Source organism: Tachysurus vachellii, chromosome 8 (assembly GCF_030014155.1).
Source record: "Tachysurus vachellii isolate PV-2020 chromosome 8, HZAU_Pvac_v1, whole genome shotgun sequence".
Classification (NCBI taxonomy): Eukaryota; Metazoa; Chordata; class Actinopteri; order Siluriformes; family Bagridae; genus Tachysurus; species Tachysurus vachellii.
In genome coordinates this window covers 28,065,095-28,083,246 of record NC_083467.1, presented here as the reverse complement: position 1 = coordinate 28,083,246, position 18,152 = coordinate 28,065,095, and the positions used below count along the sequence as shown (strand labels likewise).

The 18,152-nt window shown below is 39.8% G+C and overlaps 1 protein-coding gene across 2 annotated transcripts in view; it reads right to left on the bottom strand.

The window, feature by feature from the left end:
• Positions 1-18,152, bottom strand: part of LOC132850488 (receptor tyrosine-protein kinase erbB-4-like) — a 396,243-nt gene that overhangs the window by 192,462 nt on the left and 185,629 nt on the right. The gene's annotated exons all lie outside the window — the stretch shown is intronic.

Here is an 18,152-nt window from a genome sequence, read left to right as displayed (position 1 = left end):
CACATTCACATTCACTGTGACCCCACCAAAGATAAAGTGCTTCTTGAAGATTAATGACTGAATTTTCTTACTATACCATGTCATGACTGAATTTTCAGATTAAAGGTGGGGTCTCCGATATTTGAGAAATGCTTCAGAAAACTGCGTTCGGCCACCAAACAAAACAAAAATCGAAGCAAACGTGTAGCCAATGAACAGAAAGGGGCGTGTCTTGTCAATATGGGCGGAGAGAGATAAACGCTGTCTATCGTAGTAATGTAGAGACGCAGCTACAACCTCGTTTTGCTAGTAACAACGTTTAGCTCAGGAGTTATTGACTCGGGAAACTCCAATCTGTGAATATGTGACCAACTTCCTGCTCCTTCAGTTCTCTCCAGCGCTGGAAAGCTGATCCTATATTAACACGTCCTACTTCTTACCTTATCGTAAGTGTTTCTTCACTTTCTTTCTTTGTTTTTATCCTCCATGTCAATGTTAAAACCGCTTTCTGCTAATGTCACACATGCGCACTGAACACTCTCTCCGCCCATATTGACAAGACACGCCCCTTTCTGCTCATTTTCTGCTACACGTTTGTTTGGATTTTTGTTTAGTTTGTTGTCCCGACTCAGTTTTCTGAAGCATTTCTCAAATATCGGAGACCCTACCATTAATTCTTCAACTGTCTGACTTGTCACTGGTTAAAACCATAGGTAAGGGTGCAAAGGGTGTGTGTATTATTGACCCACTGCAGCCATACACTCATAACAGAACACAGCAGAAGCAGAGAATCCATCCCAGAGAATCCATGGACGGAGAGATGGACATCATGAGGGAGATTGAGAGAGAGAGAGAGACCATGAAAGCAATATTAAGAAATGATGGTAGTGAGAAGAGTTTCTCTAGTTTCTGTTTATATGCTTGTTTATTTTATTTTATATATGTATTTATTTTCCAGCTATGGCCCAGTAGCTGCCACGGCGCTCGCGGAGGGCGATCTCACCTTGCCCCATGGAGCTTATTTTGCAGTCATTATTTTCAGCTGTGGGTGAAATTGGCCGAGAGCTAATCAACATTTAGCTCTTCTGAGTATGTTATTACACAGCCATTGATGGATGGTACAATTATATTCAATGTCACTTAGCTAAATGGGTATGTAATTCTAATGAGTTCTTATTCAAACAGCCACCAGTTAGTGTGTGCGAATGGTGATCAGGGACGTACTGGCAGATCGGCCTACAGCACATGCGGCATCAGTGACAGGCACAGACACGGGCTACGTTGTTAAAATAATTATGCCACTCTTACAGTTCATGTCTTAACTTCTTTGCATAATCTGAACATCAGGTCGTCTTGTCTGACATATTACATGCAACCCACACTCTCTTTTTTCTCTTGCACTCACAGCCACCCATCTTGCTCTGTTACGGTCTCTTCAGAGCAAGGTCAGACTGACACTCTACCACCAATCATAATAAGAGGTAGTCTGTGTGAAGACCAGCTCCTCGCTCTTTCAAGGACCGCTGGTCTAATATATAAAAAAAATGATCCATCGAAATCACACAAAATAAAGATGTATTTGTGTGGTGATCCCCCACATGTGCACTTTAGATTGCGTAGGAGAATGGCATGATGGCTACAAAGTGCCTTCGGATGGACTCGAAGAACATGATTTGGTAGGTTCTCTGATAACTTTATCATGGTTATGGTCATGGTGGATCCGTGCACATAGACACGCTAATGCTTAGGAGGATTCAGGATATAAATAATAAATGTAAAACTTATCCGTAGTTAGCAAGCCAGAGGCAGTGGTGGCAAACTCCCCAAAATGATATTAGAAAGAAACCTTAAGAGGAACTGGACTCAAAAGCGAACCCATCCTCATATGGGTGACGCTCTATAACTTGGTTAAAAAAAGAATTTCCCTTAAAGTGACATGACATACGGCTAAGTACGGTGACCCATACTCAGAATTCATTGTCTGCATTTAACCCATCCCAAGTGCACACACACAGCAGTGAACACACACACACACACACACCGTGAACACACACCCGGAGCAGTGGGCGGCGCCCAGGGTTTGGGTTCGGTGCCTTGCTCAAGGCCACCTCAGTCGTGGTATTGCCGGCCCGAGACTCAAACCCACAACCTTAGGGTTAGGAGTCAACCTCTCTAACCATTAGGCCACGACTTCCCCTTCTATAACGACTTCTTCTATAACTATACTGGTCAAATGGTCAGAAAGTGCAACTGCATAGCCAGAAAATTCATTCAATTTGAAGTCCAGCATGTTGAAGTTATGTAGTGAAGCCTATGTTGTGCCACCCTCAGCAGCAGTGCCACAGTATAGATTTATAGTCACCAGTCCACCAGACTGTAACCTGGGCTTAAGATCAAACCAGGTGCTGTGAGGCATCAATGCTACCTTAACACCTAGTCAATCGCCATTATCATTAAAAATGGGTTCGAGTTGCATTGTTTCCACAGCCACAGCTTCTCATTGTGGACTGATGCTGTACTGATGTGTTTTGAAACTAAAAGGCAGGTTTCTGAGCAAGAGCAGGAAAAGAGCAACTCAGACTCCCCAGTGTCATGTCCTGACCCAGTTACAGCCTCCATTACAGGCATAATCGATGGGTAGCACTTACATCTTTAAACTCTTATGCACCTCACAAAAACATTTCTTTTACAGACTCTAACACACTTCTTGGGTATCCGCAAGATTCCTGCTGTTAGCACAGCATTCCAATCATGGCACCATTAAGAGAGGAAAGTGAAAGAGGGGAAAACACCCTTGCATGAAAAGGTAGCAGCAGTCTATTCCTAAACTAAGACGTATCAGGATACAGCCCTTAATACAGAGTGCACAGCCACTACATTCAACGTTTAAGTGTCACAGCTCTCTCCATGCTGCCTTACTCAGGAAAACATATTTTTGCCTAAAACTAATTCGTTCGTTTCATTCATCTTACTCCACGGGGACTAATGTTGCTTACTGTGCACCTGCGCTCCTTTATTAAACCACCAGGCACTAAAACACCCTTTTCTGCTCTTTATCTCTCTCTCATGAGTGTTAGCACCCTGTTGTATCCACAAGAGACAGTGGAAGCTTGTCAAGACAAGTCCTCAAAAGTGCTTGGCTTAAAGTCCCCTTCTACACTATGGGTTTATGGAGTGTGATACTTCTCAGGATTCTCAGCAGGTATAAGTGATATCAAGCCAAGGTTGGAATAGAAGCTTTGGCTTGCTAACAGCCAGATTAAAACATGATTAATGATGCTGACCAAGTTGCTTTATGACCCTTTAGACACCATTACCCCTTTTCCACCAAAAAGAACCGGGTGCTGGTTCAAAGTTGGTTCCACTGGCGAACCTTCTAAGAACCGGTTTGCCTTTCCATCGGTTAGAGAGCATCACAGAGCCGAGTCTGACGTCACTGTATACGTGTCACGTTACACAGCAACGTTAGCGCAGCAGCGGCAAACACAAACCCATCAACAATGGCGGATGTTGCTTTACTGTTAATGCTCATGGCTTTGCGAACCTATATTAGCATCCAAACGCAGCAAATCCAACGTGTACGTGCAGCTCCATGTAATCTGTATAAACGGAGGTTGTAATCGAGAAAGTACATAATGTTATTTTATCATTAACACAGAAAAAATGCTAGCCTTAGCATGTAGCTACCTACTATCATGTGTGCTGATAATGTATCATATTGCGGTAAAGTAAAAGTGTATTAAACATTAGTATACTTAAGGTACATTATCAAATGCGCTAACAGTAGCCCCGCCCACAGCCCCAAACACAAGCAGTTCTTAAGTCTAGACCAGCAACGTTTTGGTGCTACTTAAGAACCACTTTTCCTGGTTCAGAGCCGGTGCTTTGGCTGTCGAAAAAGAAAGAACTGGTTCTAAATTAGGCTCCGAACCAGCACTCAAACTGCCTCGGTGGAAAAGGGGCATGAGTGACACCATAACTATGGTATAGGTGGTGTGGATGGTCAAGCTTGCCATTCCAAGGATCGGGACTGGTCACCATGACCAGGTATTTCAAACTGTTTTGCTATTAAATAGACGTTTACCTTACAGTCCTATGCAGTGATCTAGCCATGTCACTTCAGTAAAACATGCATAGCAAGAAACCCGAGGAAAGGGACCATCTGTTTCTGATAAACTGCTTCACTAAATCTTTCTGAATCAAAACACACCACTTGAATCTCCCTTTTCAGACATCAGCAGTAGATACTCATTCTAATTCATACTAATTCAAACCAAAATCTTTTCTCCGGAGAGCCAGCACACTGTACAGTATGCTCTGTAATACTTTTTATTAATAAGACAGCCACAGATGAGCCTGAACATCGGACTGAAGTAAACAAATTGAAGTCCCAGATTCTGTGTACAACACTTGGATTTGCTGTCTGTCCGCTTTGTTGCTAGGACACTGCTGAGTTTTGTCTGCACACAGTATGTACACAGCGGTGAAGTGATGCATTAGTGTTTAATGAAGATGTCAATCTGGATTGTTGCACTGCTTGTTAAGGCTGTGTGTAACCTGTCCTCCCAGCATGGAATTGAAAAGGTTGGATATAAATTGCACCTTCAGAAACAGTGCTTCTTTGCCTTATCCCTGGCCTCCCAATCTGATTTTGATACATTTGACTAAAACATTTAAAAGGTATAAATTTAGCGTAGCCCTTTTGACTTGCAAGCTTCAAGTCAAGTTGGCTGAAGAGGTCTGGGGTGCGGTCATTCTTCCAGTTCATCTGAAAGCTTCTGAGGTCATGGGTCTGTGCAGGACACTCGAGTTCTTCCAGACTGACCTTATCTTATCTTATCTTATCTTATCAGAATGGAATAGAACAGGGCACAGTAGCCTTTATTATCACCACATATACATTACAGCAGAATCCTTTTCTTCACATACCCCCCCTGAGGAGGTTGGGGTCAGAGTGCAGGGGCAGCCATGATACAGCACCCCTGGAGCACGGAGGGTTGAGGGCCTTGCTCAGTCGCCAGCAGTGGCAGCTTGACTGTGCTGGGCCTTGAACCCCTTGATCCTCCGATCAACAACCCAGAGCCTTAACCAGTTGAGCCACCACTGTTCTTATCTTATCTTATCTTTATTCATTCATTCACTACCGCTTATCCGAACTATCTCGGGTCAAGGGGAGCCTGTGTCTATCTCAGGCGTCATCGGGCATCAAGGCAGGATACACCCTGGACGGAGTGCCAACCCATCACAGGGCACACACACACACACACACACACTCTCATTCACTCACACACTCACACACTACGGACAATTTTCCAGAGATGCCAATCAACCTACCATGCATGTCTTTGGACCGGGGGAGAAACCGGAGTACCCGGAGGAAACCCCCGAGGCACGGGGAGAACATGCAAACTCCACACACACAAGGTGGAGGCGGGAATCGAACCCCCAACCCTGGAGGTGTGAGGCAAGCGTGCTAACCACTAAGCCACTGTGCCCCCTGTGTCTTATCTTATCTTATCTTATCTTATCTTATCTTATCTTATCTTATCTTATCTTATCCTTTTGGTCATATAGTGTACTTTCTGAGTATATTAATGAGATTATCTAATGATTATTTTTCTTATGACTGCATGGTCAAAATGCCATATGTAGTGTCAAAACAAATAAGTTTGTTTTCTCCAAAGGGTCATCTAACAAACACTATCTTTCAACTCGGAGGTAAATATGGCAAGAAGGATTTAATAAGAAAGTGTTTTCAATCCTCTCTTATTTTCTTGCATCATTTCCCTCTCCTCTCTTTCTCTACTATTTATGCCCTTTCTTATGTCGAATTAAAGTCAGCTGAAGACATGCACTCTGAGGTATGCACTTCAATAGTGCTGCCTAATCACTGCTGAGCTTATAGAAATGTTACATTATACCGATTCTGTTTATTTTTATAACCGTATTCATTCACCATGTTTTCTGTATTGAAAAACGGTGCATCACTTTGCAGTGGCCTCTTAGGAATATCCGCTTGTTGACTCAACCCAGACGGGTCCGTGTTGAGTCAATCACTCAGATTAACTAGATTCCCTGGACCTCCAATGACTAAAGAAGTTACTGTATAAGGATTTAATCTGTCTGGTCTCCACGGGCTGGCATTCTGTTGACTTAATCCTGTAGGCCTCCTAAGAGATGAGGATGTTATGTTGACTAGATCCCTCAGGCTTTTCCCGTGTTCAAGACGTTATATGACTTGATTACACTTATCCCTAAAGGCTTACGTTCTGCTGACTCGAACCCTTGGGCCCCAAAGAGCTAAAGAAGTTATGCTAACTAGGGTTGGGTATCAAAAGGAATTTTCCGGTTCCGATTCCGGTTCCAGTTCTGCCTTACGATTCCCGGTTCTGATTCCGATTCCATAATAAAAGAAATGTGCAAAAATAATGCACAATACTTCCACAATAAACAACAATTCCATTTGTGTTTATTAATCGCTCTTTAAATATTTTAAACAGAGCATTTCAATTCATATCAATTTAAATAAATCCATTTAAAAATCAACTTAGCAAAACAGTTAGCAATTTTTCTGAAGAAAAATTAACGTCTGCTTTCTCTGGGAGAAGACGAGACCTTTCCTGGCTTATTGTATCTCCAGCTGTGGAGAAAACCCTCTCAGAGGGACTTAAGTAAAGTTGGCTCCATATTCACAGATTCGAATTTCCCGAGTCAATAGCTCCTGACCTAAACACTCTTATTACACAAATAACGCCTCTTTTTTATAGTAATGTAGAGAGGCAGCTACAACCCAAGTTTCCTCAATATCAGCTTTCCTCCGCGTTGGACAAAATACATAAGTCTCTATGTGTGAACACCTAAGAGACAGATTCCAAGGTGCAAAACCCGCAAAGTGCAAAACCCAAAAAGCGAAAACAAAAAACAGTCAATAACTTTACTGTAACACACTGTACTGTCACCAAACTCAGATCACACATCACTGATGTCCTGAGTGTTGTACTACAACATTTATTTTTGGAAAATGTGTTTTTTTGTTTTGTTTTTTTTTTTTTTTGTTTTTTATGATGGGGTAGATTTGCTTCCTTGTCGTAGCTTTGGAAATTAATCCACACTTTAGACTTTTTTTAGACATGTTTAACACAAAGACATGTTTTACCTCAGCACAGCAGCGCGAGTGACTGATTTCTGTGGTAAGCTGCGTTAATTTGGTTGCGTGACTGTAAAACAATTAATATTCATGAGGTAAGACATGGCTATTTAAAGTGACCGCTCACAGCGCTTTGCCCAGCATCTCATCGGAACCGCGTTTGGAACCGAAACTAAAAAATTTCGCGCGGTTCCGGTTCCTGTTAAAAAACAGAAGCGGTTCTGAATAAGAGCCGGTTCTCGGTTCCCAACCCTAATGCTAACCCAAGCTCATTGCTCTTACATGGCTAAAGATCTTCTGTTGATTGTTCCAATATTAAAGGGCTGCAGTTCTGTTGATTCCGGCTCTTGGATCTGTGAGGGCTTAAGAGTTTATGCTGATTTGAGATCTTGTGCTGCAAAGTGCTAAAGGTCTTAAAGAACTTATGATGTCATGATGTTTTACTCGGATAGGAACTGAAAGTATGTTGACTTGATCCATCGGGCCTCCATGGTGTCCAAATCTATTGAGGCTTCCAAGGCTAAAGAAATAGTGTTAACTTGATTCCACTTACCTTTGTTGACTGGATGTGTTGATTTTTGACTGAGGCTATGAAGAGCAACAGTAGTTAAGTTGACTTGATCCCACGGATCTTTAATAGTTGAAGAAACTATGTTGGCCTCAAAGTGCTGAAAATATACCTTGATTTAATGTCTATGAAATTAAAGGTCTGAAGAAGTTATTCTGCCTTGATCCATTGGACCTCCAATGACTGAAATTTTTTTAATTAATGTCCTAGGGGTTGAAGTAGCTGAAGAAGTTGTGGCGATTTGATCCTTCAGGCTACACAGAGCCATTCCAGTTTTAGTAGCCTGGGTCTTCTCACTTCCATGGGATCATCCAAAAATGTGATGTGAACTGTGTAAGAATTGTGACTGGGATTCCATTAATGTTAAACGGCATAGTTGACCTGATGGAACCTGATGGACGACCACCACTCCTAACTTAATCACTACATTTCCAACCCTAAATTAGGATACATGTGTATGGAGATCAGAACTGCACAGTCAGGCTCAGTGAAGATGATGGACAATGGAGATCAGGGTGGGTTTGGGTTAGCTGTGGTTTCCTTCTCATTTCCTGGCTTTATTATGTTAAAGGATGGAGAGTGATAGCAGGAAAGATGGACATGCTGAAGACGTAGTTGGGAAGAGCAAGAAAATATATCTGTCAGTCAAAAGGCTTTTTCTGAAAAAAATCTCTTTGGCGTGTAGTGACACACACACACACACACACACACACACACACACACACACACACACACACACACAGTATCTCCCATACATTGGAGAAAATAACATCACCAGGGACCAATGTATTTAGACAATGGTGCTGTGGAACAGTTCTAGTTATCTGTAGTGACACCGATTGTCAATTATAACCTCCCAAACACACACACACACAAACACACACACACACATCCTTTTTCTTTCTCTCCCTCCCATTACTAACTTTTTTTTACTGTGAAAAAGCTAGCTAACATTAATCTTTTCAGGAATATGGGGGACAAGCCACCCCAAAAATGCTGCGCTGACATTCTCAGAAATTGCCCACGAATCGGGGGTGCATGAAAGGACAAAAAAGAGAGAGCATGCATTTTATGTGCATCTCAAGTACCTCCCTGTTTGTGTGTGTGTGTGTGTGTGTGTGTGTGTGTGCGCTTCTCTATTCACCGCCTCTGTAGCTTATGTTCAACCACCACAGGTATAAATTAAAATACATTTCACTGCATTGAATAAAGAATAGAACAAACCTATTGTTTATTAAAATGCAATTATAATGGAAGTCTAAGGACATCTGTTGAGATGTCAATACTTATTTAAAATATTTAGATTTACAAACAGAAGCCATCACATTGTAACAAATATCTAAGAAAGACATGCTAAAATGTTTTACTCTAGCTGTTTTTAGAGAGGAAAAGAGGTATTGTTTTCCCGAAGGCTCTATAGTACGGCATTCAGCTCAGGAAGTTAAATGCGTAATGCAATAACCTCAGTTTTGTCTGATGTAAAGTTAGCTCATGTATGTCTTATGGGAATATAACCAGCGATAAAGTTAGAGATACCACTCTATCTCTATCTCTAAAATACCATTTATACAACATCAGCAACATCAAGTCTTTTTTATCCACGTATAGCTACAATTAAAGGTGAGGTGCACAATGTTTGAAAGCCAATGTTGACATTTGAAATCACCAAAACAAACACGCCCCTAACCCAAATGGGTGTCACCCCTGTTTTGATAGCTCCGCCCCACACGTACATATGTAACCCAGGCAACTATTATGGTGGAACCTGCTGGGGCGGCTGGCCGAGGGGATATTTTTATCAGTAAATGAACACAATGAGTAATACTATGGTGATACAGATGTGTTTTTGTAGTACTGTGTGTTGTAGCGTGAAAGGTTTAGCTCCGTTTCACGCGGAAGACGACGTTCAACACCTAGAACCCGAGGCAGAGGTAACGGCAGGTATTCGTCATGTCAGTGTTTCAATCGCTTTCTGCTAATGTCACACACGCGCACTGAACACTCTCTCCGCCGCATATTGACAAGACACACCCCTTTATGCTAATGTCACACATGCGCACTGAACACTCTCTCTGCCACATATTGACAAGACACGCCCCTTTATGCTAATGTCACACATGCGCACTGAACACTCTCTCCGCCGCATATTGACAAGACACGCCCATTTATGCTAATGTCACACATGCGCACTGAACACTCTCTCCACCGCATATTGACAAGACACGCCCCTTTATGCTAATGTCACACATGCGCACTGAACACTCTCTCCGCCGCATATTGACAAGACACGCCCATTTATGCTAATGTCACACATGCGCACTGAACACTCTCTCCACCGCATATTGACAAGACACGCCCCTTTATGCTAATGTCACACATGCGCACTGAACACTCTCTCCACCGCATATTGACAAGACACGCCCCTTTCTGCTCATTGCCTACACGTTTGTTTTGTTTGTCAGTTTTCTGAAGCATTTCTCAAACATTGTGCACCCCACCTTTAAGATTGTAAAACTTTAGTGGATCAAATTAATTCTTAAAACTGTATCAATTTTATTCAGAATATTTATATTTCTGCAACGTTGCTCTGAACCGTCTATTGTTAAAAGCACTATACAAATAAAACCGAGTTGCTTCATCAACCTCTAGATTTTGGCTCTTTCATACGTCATGTACTTTAGGTAAGAGAAAAGTAAATACAGCTTGTGATATTAATGAGAATCTGAAAAATAAAAATGTACAGTACCGGCACTGGAGACTCCTTCCACGGAAGTTAAATATAATTGTGTTTAAAATCTGATTATGTGAAACATTCACCATATAAGCCATAATGAATAAGCTATCACAACAGGAACAATAATATATTACAGAGAACACATTAATATAGACCTGTGATTTGCTTCGGAACTTCAGTCAGAGCTGCTGTTATAGAAAATCAATCAAACGCAATTGACCAATCAGAATCCAGAATTCAGCAGCGCTGCACTATAAATGGATTTAGAGATTGCTTTGTATAAACTATTACTGACATAATTTGACAGCTGTTTAAATGGGCTTGTGAGAATTAAAATAATAATAATAATAATAATTTTCTGGTTGTTTTGGGGGGGCACGGTGGCTTAGTGGTTAGCACGTTCGCCTCACACCTCCAGGGTCGGGGTTCGATTCCTCCACCTTGTGTGTGTGGAGTTTGCATGTTCTCCCCGTGCCTCGGGGGTTTCCTCTGGGTACTCCGGTTTCCTCCCCCAGTCCAAAGACATGCATGGTAGGTTGATTGGCATCTCTGGAAAATTGTCCCTAGTGTGTGAGTGCTAGAGTGAATGAGAGTGTGTGTGTGCCCTGCGATGGGTTGGCACTCCGTCCAGAGTGTATCCTGCCTTGATGCCCGATGACACCTGAGATAGGCACAGGCTCCCCGTGACCCGAGGTAGTTCGGATAAGCGGTGGAAAATGAATGAGAGTGAGTGAGTGGTTGTTTTGTTTTTTTTTTAACTCCCAAATTGCTGATCATGTTACTATTCTGCTCAATCGGAGCTTTAGAATTAATTTCCAGAAAGCTCATTAAGAAAATTTCCTATTTTCCTTGCGTTTTTCCTGCTGTCTTCTGTTCCTCTTCTATTCCTGGACTATTTGTGTCCTTTCACGTGTCAAATTAAAGTGATGGAAGTGAACTTGAGTGTTAGCTAATTGCGATTGTCAATCGAATCTGGGCAGAGCCGAGAGACATGCGCTCCTGAGTACTTCATCAGTCTTCATTAATACTAAAGGGCGCAGAGGAACAGTCCTTCCTAATCGCTGATTTTCCACGACACAAACAGAGGGCGCTGTCCTGAAACTTTCATTGCAATATAAACCTGCTCTGAAAATGACACACGATGTGATGTTAAGCTATACAAAACTGGCATTTTCCAGTCAAGACAAAATATAGATGGTTTTATAAATTTATAGGTCATAGGAGTATCTTAATGGGCATGCGGAAGGTTAACGGCTTGCTCCATGATTCCTGTTTCTCCTTGAGGCTCACTCTATCATTATTTCTCTTTTTCTTTGTCTCTCTCAGCAGGGATCCAACTGAAAATGACTCTCTGCAGACACATTACCCCTTCACTGATCCCTCTGCCCCAGTGGGGTCATTTTAGGTCCACTGCCAGGTCACCTTCACGACCCAAAAGCGACAATGTGCGCTAACCGCATCCTCCTTTCACTTCCCATACATTTGCATTAATATTTTAATCATTAGCACGAATGGATTTCTAATGAAAAGGGATTTCATTTTAGGTGACGTTATATACTATATACTTTACCGCTGGTTCTTCATACATATTTAATTTTGACTCAATATTTAATGCACATTTACATTTAGAGAGTTTGGAGATTTTCTTTTTATTCATTTTTTATACAAATTAACTTTAGCAGAATTACAATTCAGGAGGTTTGAGCCTTATCGAGTATAATACAGTTAGTTACCTGTTTAAAAGATAAATACTGAGAATTTATTTTGGAAAACAAAAAATGGATAAATGGAAAAATGTATTAGATTTATTAGAGTAAGAACCAAAAACATTTTTATACAACAAAAGGTCGTGCGATGCGTGTAGCTCTCCGAGGCAGCGCAGGAACAGCTCTGGCTGAGAGAAATACAGAACTGAGCTATTATAAAACTGAAAGCTTTCAGCAGGCTTTTAGAGGTCTGGCCATGACTTGCGATCAGGGCGACTCGTAAGACGAAAGTCAGTTTATCGCTGCAGGATTTCGAATCATTTGTGTCTCAGATGGAAGACGAAGAAGTTCCAAAGTGTTCATCGTGCAGAACATCGCGGTTTACATGAGAAAGGTTCGAACGTAACGGTAAGTTAAACCACATTGATGTCAGAATGTTGAGCTGGTGATTTGAACTCTAATTATTTGCCTGTAATTCTTTCTACCAAGAAAATAATAAGCATCTTGTCAGCCAATCAGAAAGAATACAAGTATTTCCACTGTCTCCATAGTACAAACAAGGTATGCACTGATGCTTCATAGATACTGATAGAAGGAGAAAGCTTTGATTTGATCAGTAACCCTGATCATTAACCCTGAGATTTAGCCAGCAACCCAATACCGGGTTTTGTTATCTGATACCATGTGGCACCGTGCGATGAAAGTATGAATGTATTTTCTGATTACTGATCAAAGCAGAGCGAACTGTGCTCTGGGAAAATATCCGAGGAGGAACTACGGCATCTCAGCATTCACAGAAAGCTGATAAAACATCTTACGGCATTTAAACGGTATAGTGTATTTAGAAGAAATCACGACCGTTAAACTTGCGCATTGGGCAAGAAATTGGGAATTGGGAACGTGAACAAAATGGGGTAGAGTTCGTATCCATCCATCAGTTGTACTGAGTTCACTACACAGGGCCACAGGGAATGGGGCAGACTCGAGGCACGAGTCAGAGGGCAACGACGGGGTGACAGCCAATCATAGAGCACAATCTTACACCCATTGACACATTAAAGACACTTCAGAGATAATAATCAGCCTACTGCGTATGTCTTTGGACTGAAATCGGAAACCAGAGAAACTAAAGGAATATCACAAAGCACTGGAGAACAAGGCAGGAAACGAACCCACACCCCAGCAGGGGTTATATGTTGTAAAGTCTATTGCTAGCAGAACACAACACAACAAAGAGCTAAATAAATAAAATATCCCATAATTTATTATTACCTGTTATATCAGCTTAGTCTTTTGAGTAATGTCACTATCAGTTTTGAGAAATAATGAAAAAATAAACTAACACGTTGCTAACGTAAAGCAAAATATTCATTCATTCACTCATTCATTTTCTACCGCTTATCCGAACTACCTTGGGTCACGGGGAGCCTGTGCCTATCTCAGGCATCATGGGGCATCAAGGCAGGATACACCCTGGACGGAGTGCCAACCCATCGCAGGGCACACACACATTCTCATTCACTCACGCAATCACACACTACGGACAATTTTCCAGAGATGCCAATCAACCTACCATGCATGTCTTTGGACCGGGGGAGGAAACCGGCGTACCCGGAGGAAACCCTCGAGGCACGGGGAGAACATGCAAACTCCACACACACAAGGTGGAGGTGGGAATAGAACCCCCAACCCTGGAGGTGTGAGGCGAACGTGCTAACCACTAAGCCACCGTGCCCCCCTAAAGCAAAATATATAATAGCTTAATATTCATTTATAAATAATGTATCTCAGTAAATATTTTAGACCAGTTTTATTTGGTTCCAACATTCATGACCTGGTTTGAATGAGAATATTAGTCATAATGAATTCAATCAGATACTGTATTCGCCAGAAAAAAAACGAAAGCTTGACGTGCGAGTTATTTTAATTGGGTTTAAACTGGACACCTGCCAAGACATTTGGATTAATAAATAAATAAATAAATAAATAAATAATAATACAAAAGTATACAAAAGAATAGAGCTTAATAATCACCATTGTTGGACAGAAATAAGAGCTACATCTTACAGACTTCTTGCAGAGATTCATGCTTATTTTTATGTTTGAATTTTCACAAAAAGGAGCCAAAAATCAGACCTCTGCACATCGCATCGATATTTCAAAACAGGAAAACAAAAATAGGAGCCAGGGATGAAATGAGTAACCTTCAGCATGAGCTTAGACAATAAAAAAAAACAAATAATAAGGTACAGATCATAACAAGCATCATGAAAAAAACTTTTGAGTTTGAGGGAAAAGAGCAGGACTAGACTTTCAACCAGTTACTAAACAATTGCACTTGACCTTTTACAGCTGGGATTAAATGCCACCGCATTTGAATGCGACAAAAGGAATACTTGTCTAAGCTGTACTTTTATTTGCTCTTGTTTTTTTCCTTGCATGTGAAACATAATGACAGCTGAAGGACAGATTTTTTTTGGCAGAGGCATGGCGACACTGCGAGGTGAAGAGATCACTTCAGATCACTCACGATGGCCTATTCTTAGAGCTCGACTCTTAGAGACTCTGTTGGGGAAAACAACCAGAGGGAGATAGTGTAGAGTGTGTAGTGAGTGGGCTACGAAGATAGGCAAAGAAGGTGATGGAAAGACAAAAAAAAAAAAAAAAAAAGCTAAGCTTTGGGGAGATTTCATCTCTGGAATCAAGTGATAATCTGTCATTCAACTCTTTTTTTTTGAGTCACTGAATCAGAATCATTTTGTCACATAAGATTCTCTGAAGTGGAAATTTAAATATTAAGATGAGATATGCACACTGAAAAGGCTTTCATCAAACATTACTTTGTGTGTATATATATATATAAACATTAATAATAAACATATATATATATATATATATATATATATATATATATATATATATATATATATATATATATATATATATATATGCTGAATTCTTGAATCTGATTGGTCAGGAGGTAGCGATACATTTTCATACATTTTATAAATTTTGTATTCACTACAAGACATTTTTTAGTAGCAACTTACACAGTCTTTTATGGCTCCATTTAACTGATTAAAGGTGGGGTCTCCGATGTTTGAGAAATGTTTCAGAAAACTGAGTCGGGATGATAAACAAAACAAAAACAAAACTAATAGCCAATAAGCAGAAAGGGGCGTGTCTTTTTTTAAATATGGGCGGAGAGAGTGTTCAGTGCGCATGTGTGACATTAGCAGAAAGCGGTTTTAACATTGACATGGAGGATAAAAACAAAGAAAGAAAGCGTAGAAAGTCTTACGATAAGGTAAGAAGTAGGATGTGTTAATATAGGATCAGCTTTCCAGCGCTGGAGAGAACTGAAGGAGCAGGAAGTTGGTCACATATTCACAGATTGGAGTTTCCTGAGTCAATAACTCCTGAGCTAAACACTGATACTACACAAATAACACCTCTTTTCTATTGTAGTAATGTAGAGACGCAGCTACAACCGTGTTTTGTGTAGTAACAGTGTTTAGCTCAGGAGTTATTGACTCGGGAAACTCCAATCTGTGAATATGTGACCAACTTTACTTAAGACGCCGAGGCGCTTTTTTCCTTCTCGATAGGTGAGTAATGTTGGTTTTGTTTTGTTACACAGAACTAATATATGTCTTTGTCCTTTACATGATTATGCTTGTGTGTCATTTTTGCTTGTTTGTTTATCTGCAATCGTATTGTTCTTCACTTCAGCTATGATAAAGACACATTTCTTTCCGTTAGTTGCCTGGGTTACGTATGTATGTGTGGGGCGGAGCTATCGATACAGGGGTGGGACCCATTTGGGTTAGGGGCGTGTTTGTTTTGGTGATTTTATATGTCAACATTGGCTTTCGAACAACGGAGACCCCACATTGAATTGTGTGTTCAATACTTTAATAATTAATATTAATGTTTATTTAACATTTATGGAAGGAGTCTCCAATGTCAGCTCAGCATTGTGTACCAGTCAATACCGAGCAAAGTAAAGCTCTGTATATATTGAAGTATATCTATATTTAAGTTTATCTATATGTAATAAGTACCTATTTATTTATTTATTTATTCATTTATTCATTTATTGTTGAGTTAAAAGTGAAAATAGGCATTACATTGTTTTGTGCACTTTATTCTAAATAAAATTAAAGAAAGAAAGAAAGAAAGAAAGAAAGAAAGAAAGAAAGAAAGAAAGAAAGAAAGAAAGAAAGAAAGAACGATTTCAAAAGGGATCATTACTCATACTGAGTGATCACATGAGGAAAAAAAATAGCTCAAAATCAAATCTTACAAATGAAACAACATGCATTACACACGAACACAAAAAACAAATAAAAACTCAAAATAAAATGGGAAAATAAAAAAGTGCACTATGTGAAAAATTACTAGTCTAGTAAAATATTTTTTTCTTCTTTTCACCCCCTTTGTTCACATTGCAGTATTCCACAAAATAAGAGAGATGTCACATCAGATTAGATTTTTGCATATTATCTGAGTCAATTGCTCACTTCATGCTGTTAAAGGTAATAGGATGTGACGGCGCTGTCATGAAGAGACTTGCTTGACTCCTTTCTCTTAGTGTTTCCTGCTAAAAAAGTGATCTTTTTGATCAAAGATGCAATAACATCGGACATCCTACTGTGATCCTTCTGTCTTGTAGAACATAGATGTTCACTGATCATAATTAATGCCTTATTCTCGATTTCCAACCAACTTTTTTTCCCTATTATTTTAGAAAGCGCTAATGCTAATAGCAGTGTTGCTTCAGAGCTCTAGGATTTCTATTTTAATCCTGAGCTCAGTTTTCTGCCTGTTCCACATGTTCTCATGTGTCTGAGATGATTTTCTGGTTTATCGATTATGAACGTAACGTACAGTAACTGTGTTTATTCTTTATTGTAATGTTTCTTCATTCTTGGTGTATAAGACACAATAAACTTGAATAATGCTAAAGAAAATATTCGAACGTCGGACCGTAAATATCTAAACATTTCTGAATTATTACTAAAATATAATAAAAATATAGTAATTTGATTTTCATTTGATTTTCATTTGATTAAAGAAAAAAGGATAAAAAATTAAAATAAATTAACAAATTATTTCAGTTATCTATCTAAATAAAACAAATTGTAAGAAAATCAAAAAGAGACATGGTTGAGTTTTTAACGCATTATGCATATTACACATATACTGTATGATGCCGGACGTTGATGTCCACATTTTACACCCTATTACACTCTATTACACCCTGTTACACCACTCTATTACACCGTCTTACACGTTATTATATCCTATTACCCCTTATTACACTCTATTACACCTTATTACACCACTTTATTACACCTTATTACACTCTATTATATCCTATTTCACCATATTACACCTTATAACACCCTATTCCACTCTATTACACCCTATTGCACTCTATTACACCCTATTACACCACTTTATTACACCTTAGTACACTCTATTATATCCTATTTCACCATTTTACACCTTATAACACCCAAATACACACTATTAAACTCTATTACACCCTGTTACACCACTCTATTACACCGTCTTACACGTTATTATATCCTATAATAACTTATTCCACTGTATTATATCTTATTACACAATATTACATCGTATAACACCCTATTACACCCTATTACACTTTAATATACCCTATTACACCATATTACACACTATTACACCACTCTATTACACTATATTACGCTCTATTACATGGTATTACATCATATTACACCCTATTACACTCTAATACACAATATTACACGCTAATATAACAGAGAGAGAGAGAGAGAGAGAGAGAGGATTTGAGCCTCTAGCAGAAATATATCTATCTTTCTAATAGGGTATACTAGAGTGTAATAGGGTATAGTGGAGTGTAATAGGGTGTAACAGAGTGTAATAGGGTATAATAGAGTGTAATAGGGTATAATGGAGTGTAATAGGGTGTAATATAGTGTAATAGGGTATAATAGAGTGTAATAGGGT